The following is a 21,776-nucleotide window of genomic DNA, read 5'->3' as shown; positions in this document are numbered from 1 at the left end:
GTCCTGTATGAAAAGTACATAATTGAAGTAATTGAATAAAGTTTTGTATAGTTATTGTAATGTCAGTACACTATGTTAAACTACAATCGTATTCAATCAATTAGAAATATGCATTCTTCTGAGGCTTGTTTGCAGATTAAAGGTACCTTTTAAAAATATCAACATGTAAACAGATAGTACGGTAAATATATTTTTCATTAATCTCACAATTTTGCATTAAAAATTTTATTTATTGGTCCAATGTAAATTTCTAATATAAAATGCCATGTTTTCATTAACTGTTAGTGGAAAATCATCATTAACAAATAAAGGCATGAAAACATTGAGCTGTGTGTAATTAATTTATATAATATGTTCCCCTTAGTTAATGAAGTTACTAGAATAAATGAGTTTTTAAATAATATTCAAATTTATTGAATGTGACTTTATTCCACAATTATAAACCTACTAAGATCATAAAGCAATCAATCTCACATATTTAAAATTGTTCATAAATTCACCTCTCAGCAGAATATGCCACTGGAAGAGGAATCGTCATGGGGGGGGCTGATCAGCCAATCAGAAGCAGACTTGGGATACAACAAGAGATACATTGTTTTAGACAACGAATAACAAAAGCAAATACCTTTACTTTTCTGAAACTACGGTCCTCAGACCAGAGAGGGACCAAGAATCTCAACCAGCTATCATTATAGATAAAATAGCTATCCAATTCAAGATTGCAAAAATATAGTTCTTCTGTTGATTAAAAATACACATTCAGATATAAGGTTTAACAAATCAATGATCCCTATTTGAATTTCTGACAAATCAAGGATTCTTTCAAAACTTTCAGAAATTACAAATCGGCAAAAGGTCATCTTGCATGATCCAAACATCCATGTCAAAAGCTTACAAAACATGACATCATCATCTGGGCTTTCACAAGTTATTTAAAGGTATAAAAATTAAAAGGTTGTATCAGGCTTTGTATGTAAATCCCTGACTTTGAAGAAAGTGATTAAAAAGTCTGCTGTTATTTTGGCATTTAGGAAAAAAGAGGCAGGGTACAGCCTGGACAGGTTGCCAGTCCATCGCAGGGCATAGGAAAAATAAATAATTTTGGTAATCCTAAGGTACCTAAACAGGAAAAACTATCTCAGACAGTGAGGAAAATGGTTATCTGTCTTTGCGCCTAGTTTTTGTTAACATCTGGTTTCATCTGTATATTAAGGTCAGACAGGAATTCGTTTTGGCTCAACCAGGCCATAAAAGTATTATTTTTTTTGGAGATGTCAGTGGTCCACCTTTGTAAAATAAGAAATAAGATCAGATTTGAAGGGACAGAGGTAAGAGGGGCTTGTAGGTCAATGGGCAAATATGATCTGTTTTTGTGTTCAACATCTGCAGAAGCTGAACAAGATTTTAGGCAAGCGCAAATTTAATGAAAAACATTAGACAAAAAAAAAAAACTTTTATCAGAAATAAGCAAAAATGCCAAAAATACTAAAACATGTCCTTGAAATGTTCTATCAGACTCTACTTTCTATATGTCAGAGACTGAAGTATTTTTTAAAGGATTTCATTAGTCTTAAAGATTTATTTTTTTCATTAAAGGTTGGATTTCATTGTTTTTCATAATAAAGCGTATCAGACTCAAAGTTTGGTCTGTTGTCCGCCTTTCACTAAGGATGTAACAGATTCAGATCCTGCAGATCAGGAAGGAGAAAAAAGCATGCAACACGCACAGCAAACATCTGCAAGGGACTCTTGTTTCTATTTGTCCCACTCTGTCCCTTGCTAAAATCTGAAATGGGCTCGGTCATCTGTGGATCACATTTGTGATGGGCTTTCTAGCTCTTATCAGAGAGCTGGATCATTTGGCTCAATTTAGCAAAAAAATAGGCGGCTGTTCCAGCCACCCAAAAACCGGTCCTTATGTAGAAGCAGTTCAATTTTTTACAATCTGGCAAAACTTTGAAAACACCGCATGAATGAGTTTTTGTGTACAGCTACACCTATAGTCCTGTGCAAAAAGTTCCCCATGTTGCTACTTAATTGAGACTTTCGTGATATCTTTTCTTCAGGATTACTCAGAGTAGGCAATTTTGGTACCACTTTGCTATACGGGTTCCATTACAGATGGCTGATAAATAGTTTACAGCTATGTTATAAGTTAATCTATAAACACTTGCAGTGTGTTTATAAGTGTTTATTATGCATTAATTAAAGGAGCGCAAGAGACAAAACAGACTGGATTCTTGCCAAATCTGTAATCTGTTCAACTATGTATTTCATCTAGGGTTGCTTATATTAAACATTTCAGACTAAGTTACTATCTTGTAAGCATAAACCCCTTTTAGTTATCATTAAAACAATCCAGATGTCTGCACATGTTGAAAAACCATCACTTTTCTTGGGTGTCCTAATTTTTCTATCATTTTTTACTGTCATTAAAAACGTCCCAATGTGTCCCAAGTGATATTGTAATATTTAAAGAGGACATATCATACAAAATCCACTTTATTTAGGCCTTAGATACATTTGCTAGTTGGCTTGGGAGTCTCTAGGAGTGAAGGAAATTTGAATTTTGTCTCTCCAGAGGTTGCGTACATATCTCCATATTCTGTTTTTGTCATATATTTCAAGCTGTTCACTTTCCTCTGTCCCCTATTACATGTTTTGAACAATTACGTCACAGTATTTGCAGTGGAGCTGCTAGACAAGGTCATGGACTTCCAGCTCTCCAATTTAGTGAATCCGCCATTGTTATTTATCGCTGACTTTTTCGTAGTCCATGCACTGCACATATTTAACTAAAGATAAGAAAATCTTTCTTGGAATGAAAGTATTTTTCTTGATTTGAGCATGTAAATAAGACTATTTGCCAATGGAATAAGATTTTTGCACTTAAAATAGGAACAATTCATCTCCATCATCTTATTTCAAGTGCCGTATATCTAATTATCTTATTTTAGGGTTAAAGATACTCACTCCATTGGCAAATATTCTTATTTACCTGCTCAAATCAAGGGCAAATACATTAATTTCAAGAAAATGTTACTTATTTTTAAGTTCTCTTTCTGCAGTGTGCTGAAGGATGTCGAAGCGCAAAGTGATTAACTCAAAATGTTTGGTTGTTCATTACAGAGTCCCCAAGTATACTACAAAATGGCTGAAAGGGGTGGAGTGGAACGTTCTCTGACCTGGAGGGGGCGGGGTGTGAAGTGCCTTATTTGCATTTAAAGAGATAGCGTCAAAACAAGTCGCAAAACAAAAGAGGGGCTGTGGGGCAACAATAATTAGGAATTTAGACCAAAGCATTGCAGTTCCACTTTATATAGACTACAATTGAATTATTTAAATATGAAAAGGAAGGCGAAAAAAGCATGATATGTCCACTTTCAAAGAAACTGTCTCTTTTCAAATAAAAGTTTGTACGTAAATAATATAGTCACACTGCAGAAAGTCACAAAAATGTAAATGTTAATATAAATCCAACATTGGTTTGCTAAACAATGATGGTACTCTAATCACTGCTTCACAATTTGCTCAGCAATTAATTTTCTGTTGTGCAGAGTTTAACATCAGCTGCATGTGTGTGTTTGGGTGAGTACGAGCCACCTGTCAGAAGAATTAACCTGATAAATCCCAGCAAAGCTGTTTTTTTAATAACATGCACTTAATAACATATGGCTGGAGCAGCTCACAGTATGTTTTGAAGCAGAGGCACCGGGGCCACTGCTGCTGTGCATTAGTGCCGAAAGTGAATTGCCTGAAAACCTGTTGTGGCACCACATCAGGAATGTGGTTTCATCAACACTCCTGCAGACGCGCTGAAGCTGACACACGTTATCACAAGAGCGGTAATGTGCTGTGGATAATTTTAATGGTGCTGTTTCAGATCAGTTGCTTCACAGTAAAACCATGGCAGTTTTAATATTTGCCCTGCCATATCTATAACATTTAATTAAAATGTCTCGCTATGTCTGGGGTTCACAATGTAAATCGAGGTGTATGAAGTTACTGTCGACTGGAAAACTCAGAAAATGCTCATTTTACCGTCACTTTTATTAAGGGCCCCATATTTTTTAAAATATCTATTCAGTGAGCAGTTTAGATTAGCGGGGGGTAAAATTGAGTTCAGGGTAGAAAACACAATGCTTTCTTATCTTAATCTCCTCAAAACTTCAGCTTCAGCTCTCATGCTGGATTCACTGTACCTTCAAAAATGGGAAAACTAAACTGCTTTTTTTCCTGCGTCTCTGTTTGCAGTGCCAGCTAATATTCAAATAACACATTTCTCTCAAGTCCTGAAACAAGTTAGGTGTTTTTTAAGACTTATATGCTGTTGTGTCATATATTTTGTTGTTGCTTCCTTTTAGTTTAAGTTATCCTGGACTTGTATGGCTGCCTGTCTCGGCTTCTCTCCATGTTTTTGTCATCTTGGCTTCTTCTGCTTTCTTTAAACTAGATCTTCATCGTTATTTATCGTCAGAGTTGACTTTTCTCAGTAATGTTCTCTGCTCCTGGATTGCAGCTGCCTTTTCATCTATTTGTACATCCATCCATCCATCCATCCATCCATCCATCCGTCCGCCGTCCGTCCACCCATATGTCTGTCCATTCCTTCATTCGTCCATTTGTCCAGCCCTCTGTTCATCATTCTTCATTCATTCATTCATTCATTCATTCATCCACCTATCTGTTTATCTCTTCATTCAATTATCCATCCATCCATCCATCCATCCATCCATCCATCCATCTGTCTTTCCATTCATTAATTAATTAATACATTCATTCGTCCATCGGTCCAGATATTTGTCTGTCTGTCCATCCATCTGTCCATCCATCCATCTATCCACCCATCTGTCTGTCCATTCATTAATTTATTCATTCATTCATTCATCCATCTGTCCAGCAATCTGTCTGTCTATCCATCCATCCATCTGTCTGTTAATTCATCCATCCATCCATCTGTCTGTCTGTCTGTCTGTCCGTCCGTCCGTCCGTCCATCCATCCATCCATCCATCCATTTATACTGTCCTGCTAGCAAACCCTTAAATAGAATCCATCCATTCATCCATCCATCCATTTATCTGTCCATCCATCTATCCACCCATCTGTCTGTCTGTCCATTAATGAATGAATTAATTCATTCATTCATTCCTTCATCTGTCCAGCAATCCATCCGTCCATCCATCAATCCATCCATCCATCCATTCATCCATTCATCCATCCATCCATTCATCCATCCGTCCATCCATCCATCCGTCCGTCCATCCATCCATCCATTTATACTGTCATGCTAGCAAACCCTTAAATAGAAACAATTCATCCTTTCATCTGCACTTCCAGATGTTCTGCCAGCTGACTCGTGAGGAGAACCCAATAATGTAAACCAGCGATGTTGCTATTAATGGATGAGTTATTAATTTTGCATCCTCAGTGTAGCATTTTCAGAACCTGGATCATGTGAAGAGTCAGGTTTTGCTCTGTAGTCTGTCATCATGGTTTATTGAGAGTAATTTCAGTCAATACACCCATCCTGAGGAAGTGAGGGTACACCGTGTTCCTACATTCCCTCCAGCAGAACAAGAACAAGACATTTTATTAGGTCCTCCGAATATTATTACACCTTGTGAAAAACATTGCATGTTTCATTTAAATAAAGGATAAAGAGCCAGAACTCTGCAATCAATCGTTTTTCAACTCCACAGGATGCTGCAGAATGCTCCTTTCATGATGTTTCAGGATGCTTTAGATACATCTGTTTATCTTCTTGCCAACATTTATGGTTTTTCAGGTCTAAACAGGTGTAGTTACATTATCTGGTACTGAATTGTGAATACCACAAATTAATAAACAGATTGTGAAGTCAACATAATCCACTTCCCCCAAAATGGATCAAATAGGTTGGAAGAGTTATAATTTCTCTCTTTGAGGACGAAAGCTGAGATTTCTTGTCCTGACTTCACTTTTCTTTACAGACAGGAAGCAGCTGCTTTTTGAAGACTACGCAGAAGTCCTGAATAAATACATCAGGCAGAGATGGGTGTTAAAGGTGCTGGAAGTGCATTTCTATTAAGTGCTGTCAGGTCAATTTGAATGATCAGTGCAAAAAAAGGGCCGACAGCGCTGCCTCGGCATGTATTTATAGATTCATTCTCAGTTTTACAACCACCTTAATCAGGCCTGAGTGATGGAGGTACGCGCATGGCCATATGCTGTAAAAAATGATGACTCACAAATGGAAGAAATTAGGACAACCGCTGACAAAAGCTGAAAAGAAAAAGCTTTTACCGTTTTCCTACTAATTAAAATATACCTCAAGGTACGGCTTAATGAAACGGTTTGCTCCGTAAAAGTTGTCATATACAGTTCGGCCATGAAAAAAGCCTTTCAGTCAGGCACGATAGAAACAACAACAAAAAAAAAAAAAAAATAAACGCTTTGATCCCAAAAGCTTTGCAAATGTGGGACTCATTAATGCAGTTTGTTTGCTTCTGCTCAGCGGGAGCGCTGGGAAAGCAAACCAGTGGTTAAAAGGTGGTTCCCGTGTTCTCTGTGGATCCACAGATTTAAGTGGAGGGAGTTTGTCTGAAATGATAAAAGGGGGGGGGGGGGGGCATTCGTAGAGCTCTGACTTAAACCGTTCGGGTGAAAAAGTCACCCTGCTGCTTTTGAACGTTTTCCTGAAGGGATGTCAGCCCCAAACTTAATTTGTGCCCTGATTCCTGCTGCGTGTAAGCCCTCCTACATCCGTTAAATCACCGGTTCTGTGCGCTGTATATTAAACTTATAAATCAGGGGGGGGCTTTCTTTCACAGTGAGACAAATTAAGAAGCAGGTATTGTGAAATGCACCAGACGAGTTTTGTCATGACCACCGGTTGAACGAGCAGATTAGCCTGCTAACCCAAAGTCAGGCGAAGAGCTGTTGAAGAAAAGGTTTCTGCGTACAAAGGTCAAAAATATGCTGTTTCAAATTAATTGACTTAATTTGACTTTCATCGAGCCCTGTTGTTTCCGTCCTCCGAGGTGCTTCGTCAGGGAAAATGCACGCATGGACGCTGATTTTTTAATCAGCGGGAGACGGTGGCCGATTCATCACAGGACCCAAAGGCTGTGTTGAAAGAATAGTATTTCTGAAGAAGTGATGGTGTACAACTAAAAATTAGCATTTTCCTGAGCAGTTTGGATGCACATTTAATGCCTCAGCAAAGTCAGAAACAAAAGATGCTAATGTCAGAGATTAGAACTATGGGTTTAGATCTGATGTTTTTCCTTTTCTTTTAGTAAGGGGACAGAAAATGAGTCACAATTAATCACATGCATGCTCACCAAGAAGTCCTCCTGAAAAGAGGATATTTTTTTTAGTTATCCGTATAAATGAGTGATGCTTCCTTCTCCACTAATTGCAAATTTACTGTAGCAAATGGTGCGAGCAAGCCATTGAAGCCATCAGATGTAATTTGGAGCAATTTAGCTCTTTTATGGCATCCTAAGGAAAACTGATTAAGGAGCTAAGTTTCAGATGACTAATCAGAAAGGTACCTTTATTAAGTCTGCCCAACAATCTCCAGGATCTGCAAGACCATTTGCTGGATTGTGTGAAATTTAAATGTAAAATTAGAGGGATGGCCACATCATAACGCTGATACTGTCTTCGTTCTCAGCTCATACATTTGCATTGCTGCTTTCTTGGTCAACCAACCAAAACATAACTTCCACTCTAACTTTGAGGATTTACAGAATTCCTGGTATTTCCCAATAAATATATGAGGATTCTGCACTTTCTACAGAAAGCACAGAATGATTAACCTGTTTTTTTTATCCTGCTTCTCTAATCAGTAAGACTAAATTACTTAATTTTATTCTAAATATAAATGGTTGAGTTTTTGTCCACCATTTACCTCCTCGTCACCAGATAAGATGACAAGCCTTCTCTTGGACAATGTAACAAATAAAATTTATTTGAACTGTTTGTCATGATCCCCAGGTCTTTGATTCTTTTTAGGTTCCTGGGGATCGTCCCGTCTGGTTTATGTTTTGCTCTTGTTTAGTGTTGTTTATCTGTAGATTTGGCTCGTGCCATTAGTTAGTTTTCTGTTCCGTCCGTCCGTTGTCTTCTGCTTATCCGGGGTCGGGTCGCGGGGGCAGCAGCTTCAGTAGGGAGGCCCAGACGTCCCTCTCCCCAGCCACTTAGGCCAGCTCCTCAGGAGGAATCCCAAGGCGTTCCCAGGCCAGCCGGGAGACATAGTCCCTCCAGCGTGTCCTGGGTCTTCCCCTGGGCCTCCTCCCGGTGGGACGTGCCCGGAACACCTCTCCAGGGAGGCGTCCAGGAGGCATCCTGACCAGATGCCCGAGCCACCTCAACTGGCTCCTCTCGACGTGGAGGAGCAGCGGCTCTACTCTGAGTCCTCCCCGGATGACTGAGCTCCTCACCCTATCTCTAAGGGAGAGCCCAGACACACTACGGAGAAAACTCATTTCAGCCGCTTGTATCCGGGATCTCGTTCTTTCGGTCACGACCCAAAGCTCGTGACCATAGATGAGGGTAGGAACGTAGATCGACCGGTAAATCGAGAGCTTCGCCTTTTGGCTCAGCTCTCTCTTCACCACAACGGATCGGTACAGCGCCCGCTTCACAGCAGACGCTGCACCAATCCGCCTGTCGATCTCCCGCTCCATCTTCCCCTCATTCGTGAACAAGACCCCAAGATACTTGAACTCCTCCACTAGGGGCAGGACATTCTCCCCAACCCGGAGAAGGCACTCTACCCTTTTCCGGTTCAAGACCATGGTCTCGGATTTGGAGGCACTGATTTTCATCCCGGCCGCTTCGCACTCGGCTGCGAACCGCTCCAGTGAGAGCTGTAGATCACGCCCTGATGAAGCCAATAGGACCACGTCATCCGCGAATAGCAGAGACGCAATCCTAAGGCCACCAAAGCGGATCCCCTCAACACCTTGGCTGCGCCTAGAAATTCTGTCCATAAAAGTTATGAACAGAATCGGTGACAAAGGGCAGCCTTGGCGGAGTCCAACTCTCACCGGAAACGAGTCCGACTTACTGCCGGCAATGCGGACCAAACTCTGACACCGGTCGTACAGAGACCTGACAGCCCTTATTAAAGGGCCCGGTACTCCATACTCCCGGAGTACCCCCCATAGGATCCCCCGGGGGACACGGTCGAATGCCTTCTCCAGATCCACAAAACACATGTAGACTGGTTGGGCAAACTCCCATGCCCCCTCCAGAATCCTGCTGAGGGTATAGAGCTGGTCCAGTGTTCCACGGCCAGGACGAAAACCACACTGCTCTTCCTGAATCCGAGATTCGACTATCCGACGGACCCTCCTTTCCAGAACCCCTGAATAGACCTTACCAGGGAGGCTTAAGAGTGTGATTCCTCTGTAGTTGGAACACACCCTCCGGTCCCCCTTTTTAAATAGGGGGACCACCACCCCAGTCTGCCAATCCAGGGGAACTGCCCCCGATGTCCACGCAATGTTGCAGAGCCGCGTTAACCAACACAGCCCCACAACATCCAGAGCCCTAAGGTACTCAGGGCGAATCTCATCCACCCCCGGAGCCTTGCCACCGAGGAGCTTTTTAACAACCTCGGCAACCTCAGCACTAGAGATGGGAGAACCCGACCCAGAGTCCCCAGGCTCTGCTTCCTCAATGGAAGACGTGTTGGTGGGATTAAGGAGGTCTTCGAAGTATTCCGCCCACCGACGCACGACGTCCCGAGTCGAGGTCAGCAGCACACCACCCCCACTGTAAACAGTGTTGGTGCTGCACTGCTTCCCCCTCCTGAGACGCCAGATGGTGGACCAGAATCGCTTCGAAGCCGTACGGAAGTCTTTCTCCATGGCCTCTCCGAACTCTTCCCACGCCCGAGTTTTTGCCTCGGCGACCAGCCGAGCCGCCTGCCGCTTCGGCTGCCGGTACACATCAGCTGCTTCCGGAGTCCCACAGGCCAAAAAAGCCCGGTAGGACTCCTTCTTCAGCTTGACGGCTTCCCTCACCGCTGGTGTCCACCAGCGGGTTCGAGGGTTGCCGCTGCGACATGCACCGACAACCTTGCGGCCACAGCTCCGACTAGCTGCCTCAGCAATAGAGGCGTGGAACATGGTCCATTCAGACTCAATGTCCCCCGCCTCCCTCGGGACGTGTTTAAAGTTCTCCCGGAGGTGGGAGTTAAAGCTCCGCCTCACAGGGGACTCCGCCAGACGTTCCCAGCAAACCCTCACAGTGCGTTTGGGCCTGCCCGGTCGGACCGGCTTCCTCCCCCGCCATCGGAGCCAACTCACCACCAGGTAGTGGTCGGTGGAGAGCTCCGCCCCTCTCTTCACCCGAGTGTCCAAGACATGCGGCCGCAGGTCAGATGAAACGACAACAAAGTCGATCATTGAACTGCGACCTAGGGTGTCCTGGTGCCAAGAGCACATATGGACACCCTTATGCTTGAACATGGTGTTTGTGATGGACAATCCATGACGAGCACAGAAGTCCAACAACAAAACACCACTCGAGTTCAGATCAGGTGGGCCATTCCTCCGAACCACGCCCCTCCAGGTCCCACTGTCATTGCCCACGTGAGCGTTGAAGTCCCCCAGCAAAACGAGGGAGTCCCCAGGAGGGGCACTCTCCAGTACCCCTTCCAAGGACTCCAAAAAGGGTGGGTAATCTGAACTGCTGTTTGGCGCATAAGCGCAAACAACAGTCAGAACCCGTCCCCCCACACGAATGCGGAGGGAGGCCACCCTCTCGTTCACCGGGGAAAACCCCAACGTGCAGGCACCGAGATGGGGGGCAACAAGTATGCCAACCCCAGCTCGGCGCCTCTCACCATGGGCAACTCCAGAGTGGAAGAATGTCCAGCCCCTCTCAAGGAGACTGGTTCCGGAGCCAGAGCGGTGCGTCGAGGTGAGTCCCCTCCCCTGGGCTGCCACCTTACCGTGGTGGAGGGGTTTGAGTGTCCCAGTGATCCTAGGAGCTATGCTGTCAGGGGCTTTAAGCCCCTAGTAGGGTCACCCAAGGCAGACAGGTCCTAGGTGAGGGACCAGACAAAGTGCAGCCCAAAATGCCCCTTATGATGAATACAATTATTGGACCTCGTGTTCCCTCGCCCGGACGCGGGTCACCGGGGTCCCACTCTGGAGCCAGGCCTGGAGGTGGGGCACGTTGGCGAGCGTCTGGTGGCCTGGCTTTTGCCCATGGAGCCCGGCCGGGCTCAGCCCGAAGAGGCGACATGGGTCCCCCTTCCGATGGGCTCACCACCTGTCGGAGGGGCCAAAGGGGTCGGGTGCAATGTGTAACGGGTAGCAGTGGAGTTTTCTGTTCATTATTTATTATTATTGTTTATCCTTATTTTCTTGCCTGCCTGTCTTCAGTTTGGTTAGCTTATTGTATCAAATCTGCTCATTGACCATGTTTTCTCCTTAGGTTCTGCTCTCCTCGTGTCTCTGTCAGATCATTGCTTTCTCTCTCCCTCATCTTAATTACCTCTGAATTTTCACCTACACTAATTGCTCCACCTGTCTTCCCTTCTGTCTCCTCCCCTGTTTATTGACTCAGTATAGTCACATACTCATTGTCAGGTCCTCCGTTATGCCCCCATGTGTCTGGCTCTTGTCATCACCTGCCTAACCTATAAGTTGTTTTTTGGTTTCACAACAAATCATCATCAAGCCGCTCCCTAGCCCTTGTCTGTACTTCAGCTCCTTTTCACACACTTCAAACCTGACAGACACGCAATCCTGGGGAGCAGATCATCTGCCACTATCCTCTCTAACATAGAAAGTACACCTGCATCAGTACTTTTATGCTATTTTGTGTCTCTGCTCTGTCTTCTCTAACCCCCAGTCAGTCGAGGAAGATAAACGTTCACATTTAGCCTGGTTCTGGTTCTGCTGGAGGTTTTCCTCCCTGTTAAAGCGGAGTTTTCCTCTCCACTGTCGCTTCATGCATGCTCAGTATGAGGGATTGCTGCAAATCCATCAACAATGCAGACGACTGTCCCTGTGGCTCTACGCTGCTTGTCAAGACTGCAATCTACTGGGTTTCCTTAGATAGGAAACTTTTTGACCAATCTGTCTGTATGATTTGAATGAATTTGACTTTGTAAAGTGCCTTGAGATGACATGTGTTGTGAATTAGCGTCATACAAATCAAACTGAATTGCCTAAAATTATGGATGATGCCTAAAAAAAAACATCCAGCCTACAGGTGATGCACAATCTGGGCGTTTGTGATTGTGTCTATAATCATAAACTGGGTCAGGAAAATCTCAAAAAGGAGGTCAAAATCAAGCAGCTGCAGAAAGTCTTATTGGTACAACAGACATTAGATTTGATTGAAAGGGTTTGGCACATCCAAAACAAAGTTTGAGCGATTTCTTCTTTGTCAGACAAGAAAATTTTTTATTTTTTAGCTTTATTTCCTATATTCTTGAGCTGTGTGTCCAATATGTGAAGACAATGGTCAGAATCATCATCTAAAATCATCTGTATAAGAGCTGTCCAAACAGATGATTGTTTTTTTTTTTTGCCAGCCTTTCACCAGATGGGCTTGTTAGAAAGAGGGACGTGATCAGTAATCATGCTTTGATTGTTAAATGTGCATCAGATGTGCAACTTTTACATCTTTTATACAATTATAGTTTCATATCATTTGGATCTTACCAGCACCAAGACATGTTAGAGAAACCTCCAGAGGACATTTAGTAATCTAACTTTTAGTTTGACAGACTGAGAACTCTCCTGCAGAGAGTTGGTTGTGAAACATCAAATAATGAACACAGGAGAACAGCAATCCGAATGAGTGAACCCGATAATGAAGACTTTCTCCAATTACAAATTAGCAACAGCCCGGTGAGCTCAAAAGTAATTACAGCCTTTTTTTCCCCCTTGTTTATTGCAATCAGTTTTACAGAAAGGTGAACTGACTCTATTCTCTATGATACATTGATTAGAGCCATGGAGCACCACAACAAACACAATGGCCTCAAATGCACAAGCTTCACACTCACTTCATAATAGTGGAAGAGGCTTTTAAGGGCAACATAACGCTGCAAACGTCCTAAAGAACCACCAGTTATGGATAAAACCTTCCACCAAATCCACGGTTGGATTGTGATTAATTAGATTTTTGTTGTGAGCTGCTGAACAGTGAAATTTTAACCAAAGCTTTAAAAAATATATTTACTTGGTCCATAAAAGAGTTCCACTAAATACAACTAGACTCAACGACGGACTTATCAAAGTTTAAGCAGCTCAAGTGAAGAAACGGACCTAAAACAAAGACAAAGGAGGGCAACTTGTATAATGGTAAATCAATTGCACACAATGGAGGAGCACAAGGTAATCTGAATTTAAACGAAGCACAGAAAAATACCAACACAGCAGAAAACACCCCTACAGTAGCTGCCAAGCACTCAGATTTCTGACATTGTGCCACCGTTTGCCCGTCAAGGAGGGAGTCGACAACCAAACCACATAACTCAAAAGAAAAATCTGAATTAATACAGAAGTCCTTTCTAAAACCTGACAGTGCTGCTATGTGTGCACTCCATAATATCTTTGTGACTGACAAAATGAGTACTGTAACTTCAAAAGTTAGACAAAAGGCATGGCATACCCTCACCAGGCTGTTAGTTATGAGGAAAAGGAACAATCTTAATTGTTTTTATCGTGTACTCAGAAAATGTAGCACAACAGGTTGTCTGTCCCTCACAGGACAACACAGACATACAGCCATGCATACACACACTGAGGGTCAGTTCAGAGAGATCAATTATCCTAACATGCATATGTTTGGACTGTGAAAGGAAACCAGAATGCATACAGATCAACATCAAACCCCCAAACCGAAATGTACAGATTCCAATATAAGACCAACGGTGCTGAAAACGGTGTGCCATTTGTGATGCCCACATGTCCTGTAGTTGTATAAAAAAATAATGTAGTGTGGCAGTTCAACATGACACAGATTCTTGTGACTCTGGCATCATCCATCATCCATCCATTCATCCATTTTCTAACACGTCTATCCCTTGTGGGATCATGAGGGGTGCTGGTGTCTATCTCCAGCTGTCAATGGGCGAGAGGCAGGGTTCAACCTGGACAAGTCGCCAGTCTATCGCAGACTCTGGCATCACATTTTCACAAAAACCTGACCTCTTACATGTAAATGCATGCATCTTACATTTTAAACAAGACTGTAAAACAGATTTTTATCATTACTTGAGCTGAAATACAGTCTTCTATCCCCCAAACCCCCAATCGTGCTCATAAGTGTCCATATGCAATACTTAGGACTAAGAATGATGAACTTTTGATTTGGATGCTCGTCAAAGTAACATTCACAAAGTGGGATCTTTTTCTCCTTGCCATACACTCTATACACTCAGTTGATAAAGTCTCCTGTACTGCCTCCCACCAGCGTCATCTAATCACTGCAAAAACAGATCTAAAAATAAGTAAAATATTCTTAAAGTTAATGTATTTACCCTGGCTTTGAGCAGGTAAATAAGATTATCTGCCAATGGAATGAGTATTTTGACCCCTAAAATAAGATAATTAGACATCCTGCACTTCAAATAAGACGATGGAGATGAGTTGTTCTTATTTTAAGTGCAAAAATCTTGTTCCATTGGCAGATCATCTTATTTACCTGCTCAAATCAAGGACAGATACACTCATTTTGAGAAGATTTGACTTATTTCTAGTTCGGTTTTTGCAGTGATGTTATTAAATCCTGTCTCTTTTGAAACATGTTAACTGTAGGCTTCCAAAAATGTGTAAGATTTGTTTTTCCTAAAAGCTCCTGGGATTTAAAAAGTACCTGATGACGTAGCAATGAGGCAACCTTATTGTGCTGCTTAGTGCTGAGTCAGTAAAAATAGTCATTTATAATAGTGTCTCAACTGGAGGAAGTTCCACTAAATCGTTTGCAAAACGGAGATTGATTAAAAATGCGTATTTATCTGACAAAAAGTAACTAAAACTGTGCGTGATATCCTCATGCTGAGAATTCATGCGTCTGAGACTCAGAGCAGGTGGTGCAGGTTTGACCAACAGGCCACCAGGCACTCGCTGGTGAATGATTTAAAGGGGAACAGTGAGGCTTCTGCTTTCATGGACCACATCTTTGGCCTTGCATAGTTAATGACGAAGAATGGATGTGTTGTCCATAAAAGTTTGATGGTCTGATCCATGTGTGTGTTGGAGCTCTGGAGAAGGTTCACAGCCGTCCTCCCCCTGGGCTCTTTGCAGAAGCTTTCCCAGTACAAACTTTGTTTTCGGGTACAAGTTGGAGCTTTATATGGGCTGCGCTGCTTGTGATCATGGTCAAGATCTCAAAGCTTAGTCAATCAAAACAGGGTGAGAGGTCTTTAAACTTCAGGGTCTAATGCAGAACATGTATTTCTCTTGAAGTCCTTTTTTTTCTGGATACACTAGATTGGATGAGATTGGCGCCACCGGAATGAGAGTCAACTCATCTACTGTAAGTCTGATGCCATGCCTCCAAATAAAAAATAAAACATTTACTCCAGACTGGCTGAAAAATGAGCTGAGCTGATAGGCAAAGCTCTCAGTTTACTGGTCTGGTCACGTCCAACGTCTCACAACATGGTCCTGACTGAATATCCTGACTCTCCAGCTGAAATGAGCTTCCTCCATGGGTGAGGCCAGCTCGGCACTAGAGAACGGGGTTTTGTTGCCTGGGGGAGGTTTGGTGCAGAGCCACAGCTCAAAAAGCAGTCCATCGAGGTGGCTTTTTGTTTTTCACTGGGATGCCTCCTGGCCTCCTGTCTGTGAGGGCTTTTCATGAGCATCCCACTGTGAGAAGACCGTAGACCAACTGTCAATCAAATGTGACCAATCTGTGACCCAACCTTATTGTCCATCCATCCATGCAATGGAGAAAATAATAACTGTGATATAAGGGTCTACAATTAGTGATACTTTACTTTTTTTCCCCTCTCCAAATTTCCCAATGTGCCAAGGAATATGTGTTAAATATTCTAACTAAAACTCAATGAATGGCTTGTGTTTGGTAAACAAGCACAGAAGCTCAGACTTTTGACCCTTCAGGGCCAAAAAAGCAAAGCAGTTACAGACCTTTCTCATATCAGTAAGGGAGGAAAGAGAAGAGAAATATCCCCCCCACTGGAAATTACTCTTTGAAGTGACAACAAACGGATGAAGCAGAAGCTTCCCAGGAGCCCCCACTGCAGAGCCCTATACACATATATTCATTTCTTTTTTTTTTCTATTCACAGCACAAAGAGAATGAGGAAAACTTTCATTTTCAGCTTAATTTCCTTTCCAGCTACCTAATAAATCCATTTGCCTCTAACCTGATGGCCCAAATAAGCTCATGGTGGACAATTCAAAAGCAGTAATTCATGCCTAAATAAAATAGATTAATTATCCTTTCTATGCAACTTAGGGGGGAAAAAAAACATCCACGCACAGCTCAAGGTTGGAACAAGTTCATTTTGATATAGCCTAAAATGTTTGGAGCAATTTTCTGCCCGGCGTTGCTTTCTAAAAGCCCAGCTGCTCCAACAATGACATCCAAACATGGATTCGACACATCGGCTGCATCTGTTGCTGAGCAATAAGGGTTTTGGCTCCAGTGGCGCTGACTCTTTTCTGAAGTGGTGCCGCAAATGACCGGAGAGTGCCTCAGGGGGAGTAATGATAGGGTATGGAAAATAAGGGCTTAATGCATGGAGAATCTGAATGCACCTTCAAGGAATAGAAAAATTGAAGTGGGTGTCATCAAAACCTAAAATTCACCTAAGAAGATGAGGGGAAGAAAGCAAACCAAGGTTCAAAGCTGGTCGTGTGACGTGTTCCTTTTTACTAGAATATCAGAAGTTTTATTTTCTCAATGGGAAATTTTATACAATTCACTAAATGACTGCTTCTAAATATTAGTCATAAAATTGTGGTGTATATATATATATATATATATATATATATATATATATATATATATATATATATATATATATATATATATATATATATATATATATATATATATATATATATATATATATATATATATATATATGACATAAAAAGTGAATAAGCAAAAGGCCACTGGGGATTGCAAACTTCAAGGTTTAATGAATAAAAGATTTTGACAGGTTGATGTTTGGGCTCCTCCTGGATAAAAAGGTGATTTATCATCTTAAATCCTTTCAAATAAACTGTCCTGTACTGTTGTTCTGATAGAAAGTGCTTCACTAGATGCTGGAAAGCTCTTCAGAGCAACTGACTCTGTCCCCCACCCAGCCAATTTGGTTAATTTATTTCTTTATAAACTGTTGAGGACATCAGAATACAGCTAAGGCAAGTTCTCTTGCAACATCCATCCCACAACATTGTTATTTTATTGGTTTACCAATTACTGTAAATATGATGAGGGAATATAAGGATCAGAAGGTTCGGAAGTCTTGTGTTTTTGATATCTTTTGGTTGTGCTCTGAAGTAAGAATAAACATTTTATAAATTACAACAAAGCTAAATAGAACTGAATTGCAATGAACAATAGGTCTTGAAAATGGATGAGGGGGATAGTGGAATGAAGAAGGGTTGTATAGAGGAAGATGAGTGGGATGAAGAAGTGTCATGAAAAAGGGATCAACATGATGGGAGGTACAAAGAAGGGTTGTAAAGAGGGATGAAGAGGATGGGTGGGATGAAGATGTGTTGTCGAGGGGAAAGAGATGGAAGAATAAGATGATAAAATTTCATAAACAGGAATGAGGAGAATAAAAGGGATGATAAGGTGTTGTAAAGAGGGATGAAGAGGATTGTCAAGAAGCACTGAGAGGACGAGTGAAACCAAGAGTCAATGTATACATTGATGAGAATCAAAAGATTAACGAACAGGATGTTAAAAAGATGAGTGGGAGGGAAAAAAGGTGTAAACAGGGACAGTTAGGATAAATGAGAGGCATCTTTAAGACTGAATGAGGAGGATCAGTGGGATGATGAGGTGTCATAAACATCAATGAGGAGGATGAAGGTGATGGTGACTTGTTGTTAGGAGGATTAGTGGGATAAAGAGATGTCATACAAGGTGAATGAGATGAAGAGGGATTGTGACCAGGGATATTGACGTAGGGTATAAAGAGGAATGAGAAGCAGGAGCAGGATGAAGATGAGTTGGAAAAAGTAATGAGGAGGATGAGTGGGATGCAGAGATGTCTAATAGAAGGAGGAGGAGGAATGTGACCAGGTTGAATACAATTTTAAAACGTACCTGATGTTCTGGGTAAAAGTGGGTTTACAAATAGACACAGTAAATGTCTTTTATAGTTTAGAGAACATCAAACACAAATGTACAGAACAACTATAAAACAACACAAAACTTGAGACCGGCAAGAAAAGTTAGAACAAATCTAAAACTATTTAAAATGCCATACAAAAGTTAACAACTGAAAAGTACAAGAAAAGAAATTACAGAAAGTTTGTGTTAAGATGTTGGTGAAGATTCTCAGTCATCCAGGTCATGATCAATCCAAAAAAAAGGTTAAAAAACAAAACAACTAGACTTTTATTCTGAAGCTGAAGAAGTTTCGCTTCCCATCCAGAAAGTTTTCTGAATTCAAAATGTCTGGAGTCGTCTGAATTTCCAAGCTTCATTGACCTGCTGGCGACGCCTCGTTAGAGCTTGGATTCTTTTGAGGACCGAAATGTTCACATTTTGGACAGAGAAGAAAAATGGTTTGAGAGAGGGATGAAGGAAGCCATTTATGTAAAGCGAGAAAAAAAAACTTTAAATAGAGGGACGACGACTCCGATTTCAACTTTCAAAAACATACAACCCAGCTATAGGTTTGATTCCTGCCAATATTCACCCAAATCCACTCCTCCGTGTATTTCTCCTGTGAGCCAGGCAAACGATATGAGCCTAACGACTCTCCATTGTTGGAGCGATCAGTTCCAGGTGAATCTACACGTGAATCCAAGCTCTAACGAGGCCTCGGCGGGAAGCAAAATGTCTTCCTCTTCAGAATAGATGTCCAGTTGTTTTATCTTTTTTAAACCTTTTTTGGTTTGTGTCAAGCGCAGCCAACAATTTAGCTGTCTCACAAGGCAGCCTACCAAACAGCATGTTGATGTCATCCCATAATCCTTTTTGATTGCTAAAAATAACAAACAGTCCTTCTGTGACAGTTTTTGAAAAGCTAATTGCAAACATGAGTACAATCTATAAGAAAATATTTGAGCCCTTACTTTTTAAATATTCATCTGGAGTGAGTTACTACACAAAAACTCACGCTTATCCAAAAAAAAAAAAAAGAAATGAAATGAAAGAAGAGAAAGAACAGCATTATCCTCCAAACATCCTGAGAGTATTTCTTCCTAATCCTTGTCCTGGGAACCCCCCTGCTGTGTCTGTGCCTGCTGTCTCTCAGCGCCCAACACACCTCATTCAGCTGCTGGGCTTGCCTCATTAGCTTGTCATCAAGCTCACAGAGACCTGATAATGACTCATGCATTTCAAGCAGGTGTGTTGAAGGAGGAGAACGTAGAAAAAAAAAAAAAAGAAGGAGAAAAAAAAACGAGCGAGCGAGGCAGGGGTCCCTCACAGCAGGATTGGGAAATGCTTCCTCTGCAGAAGCGCAGAGGTGATAATTATCTGCAAGGTTAAAACCATGTGCAATCTCTTATACATATCATTTGCGGCTAATGAACACAAGATCAACAATTATTCATGTAGAAAAGCTAATTACAGGCATTTTAGAGCATTCAAGATACACCTAACCAGGTGTTTTCATCTATATTCCAACAAGTATTCGGAATAAATCAATGTTAATTGTTTATTTATCCTATTTTCTGAATACCAACCCATGGTTTTACTTAATATCTGAGGAGAAGATCTCTATTTAGCAGGTGTATAAGATAGTTATTTGATAGCTCAGTTTACATTGCTTTCTTCTTCTATTTTAAAGCTTCCTCTGGTGAGCTGCTGCACTTTTAACATATTTCCACCATAATTAAGATAATGTGGCACTGCTTCATTCATTTGGCACCCTAATGCATTTTGAGTGGTTTCTGAACAGTAAGAAAAGTCCAGACTTTCAGCGAGCGGTTGTGGTTAATTCATCACTCTAAATAAGGCACAAATCCAATTTCTCAAAGCAGTCTCACAATGGTGTAATTAATCTGTTTGCAAAGGAGCCGACCAGCTGAGAGCCGAGGAAGGGTTTTTACATTTGGGAGCCTTGCTGGGCTTTCTTTTTGTTTCTGCAAAAATGAAAATGGAGGTTAAAACATAGGCGTGGGGATATAAGAAATTTATCTTAGTAAACTCCCATAGCATAATAATGAGTTTCTTTACATGAATATTTAGTACACACAATATATTGCCTGAAGTATTTGCTTGTTTTTGACCCTTTGAAGCTTTAGCAGCTTCCACTCTTGTTGGAAATGGTTTCCACAGAGCCAAGAGTAGGGGTGTCCAAACTTTTCGGTACATGGGCCAAAATTGTCAAGTCAAAGGAACTTGAGGGCCAAAAAATGAAAAAAAAAATTAAACCAGAAAAATTCTGTTATTTTTTACCTGCTCTACAAAATATGATTTATCATAGAATTATCATATTAAATAGTTAGTCAGATTTTTCGAAGGAAATGAATGAGAAAAGCAGTGTAGATTCAGATTTAAAAAAAGGGTTTTACTCATTTGTCATAATAAAATATGGTCTTCCAGTTTGCAAATTATTCTGAATAATTTAATTTGACTTTTTAACAATCATAAATGGAACCCTTTTTGGGTCTAGCAATATAAGAACAATATTTGGATCAGTTGTTCTTTGAGAAGACTTGCTGTTAATTAGCCAGTTTTCATAACTGAATTCAAAGCAGATTTTAATGCACCAAAGTCTGAGTAATTCAATATCATTGGATAGATGTTATTGTGAAATTAAAGAGAATGTCAAAAGTCTGTTTAATAAAAGATGAATACTTGCTGTACGTAACTAGGTCTCCATGACTAAGAAGCTGCAGCCCAGCCAGTGGCAGTTCTACATTAAACTATAAGTTTAAGTTTAAGTTCTACAGAACTTAAACTATACACAAGTACACGAGTACGCTTCTCTGTGAAAATTTGAAAAGGTTGTTAGATTTCCCCAGAACTTTTCTGAATGCTTACTTCAGAATAGTTCAGAAAAGTTGGCAACCCTTTGCTGCCACCCACTGACCTCACAGCGGTTGGTTATCATGGAAACTCTTGATCCAGGCTGTAGGGGAGACACTGCTGATCAAAGAGGTCCTTAAACGCCTCACATCTACCGGCTGCCTGGCTGTCAGTGGATGTGGCATGTACTGATTCATCTGAAAAAGGAGATATTAAAATAATAGTTGTGATGATAAATGATTTACTTGTGTGATTATTAATACGTGCAGATCCATGCGTTAAAGGGAAGTAAAACAGAATTACACCAATTTACACTCAGCTTCAAACTGGTGTTCAAACTTTCTCTCCATAATTTGGCAGCATTAATTCCAGTTTGGAGACAGAAGGTTGAAGTCAACCATGCCAGGACGGAGACTTAAAGCAAATCTCTGGGATTTCTGAGGAAAAAAGGCCAGATGGGCCGACTTACTACTCTTCTGGGGTTTCCTCAACTTCTGTGATGTCCAGAACTGCAATCTGCCTTCTGTGAGCGGTTTGCGTGCCGATTCCCTCATTTCTGTGAGATGAAAATAACAGTAACATTTCATGACATGGCAGTCATTATGTTGTTATATTAATG

At 41.4% G+C, this 21,776-nt stretch overlaps 1 protein-coding gene across 1 annotated transcript in view; it reads right to left on the bottom strand.

Moving 5' to 3' along the window:
• LOC105918113 (kappa-type opioid receptor) overlaps nucleotides 1–21,348 on the bottom strand; it is a 69,395-nt gene extending 48,047 nt beyond the window's left edge. The window contains exon 1 of the mRNA XM_036125610.1: nucleotides 21,222–21,348. The gene's annotated coding sequence lies outside the window, so the exon portion shown is untranslated. The remainder of the gene's footprint in view (nucleotides 1–21,221) is intronic.
• Between the last annotated feature and the right edge of the window lie 428 nt (nucleotides 21,349–21,776).

This window comes from Fundulus heteroclitus, chromosome 21 (assembly GCF_011125445.2).
Source record: "Fundulus heteroclitus isolate FHET01 chromosome 21, MU-UCD_Fhet_4.1, whole genome shotgun sequence".
Classification (NCBI taxonomy): domain Eukaryota; kingdom Metazoa; phylum Chordata; class Actinopteri; order Cyprinodontiformes; family Fundulidae; genus Fundulus; species Fundulus heteroclitus.
This window is presented reverse-complemented; position numbering and strand designations above follow the sequence as displayed.